A 500-nucleotide genomic window follows, 5' to 3' on the forward strand; every position below is an offset into this window, starting at 1 on the left:
TTTCTATCGCGATATTTTTCTCACGTGCTGCGCTGTACGCTATCCAATTCGTCGATACTCGTCGGGAGGGGAACGCTTTTTCTTCGTCCCGTAAGCGGCTAACGTCACCGATGATATTCTTTATAAAGGTAATCCCTTAAACGTAATATTTCCGTCCTTCCGCTTTACTTATCAACGAGCGTATAAAAGGCATTGTGATTTGCAAAGCGTGCGCACGCGCGTCCCAAGCCAACTGTATCAACTTACTATTTCCTGCCACTGACATTGAAACTTTATACTCGACGGAAGACACGAGAGAAGGAAGGGTTACCGATCTTGTCCGTTGGTCGGATCGGTTCCACGCTCTTCGTCGCCAAAACCACCTACGCGGTCTACGTAAATTAAATTACATCCAAATTACACGCGCAACTGGCAATTGGCTAATTAGCTGCGAAGAAAACGCAACACGAATGGTCGCTCGATCGAATTCCGCTTTTCTTCCACGCGGCTCTTCGATTCGA

This window comes from Bombus huntii, chromosome 14, assembly GCF_024542735.1.
Source record: "Bombus huntii isolate Logan2020A chromosome 14, iyBomHunt1.1, whole genome shotgun sequence".
Lineage (NCBI taxonomy): Eukaryota > Metazoa > Arthropoda > Insecta > Hymenoptera > Apidae > Bombus > Bombus huntii.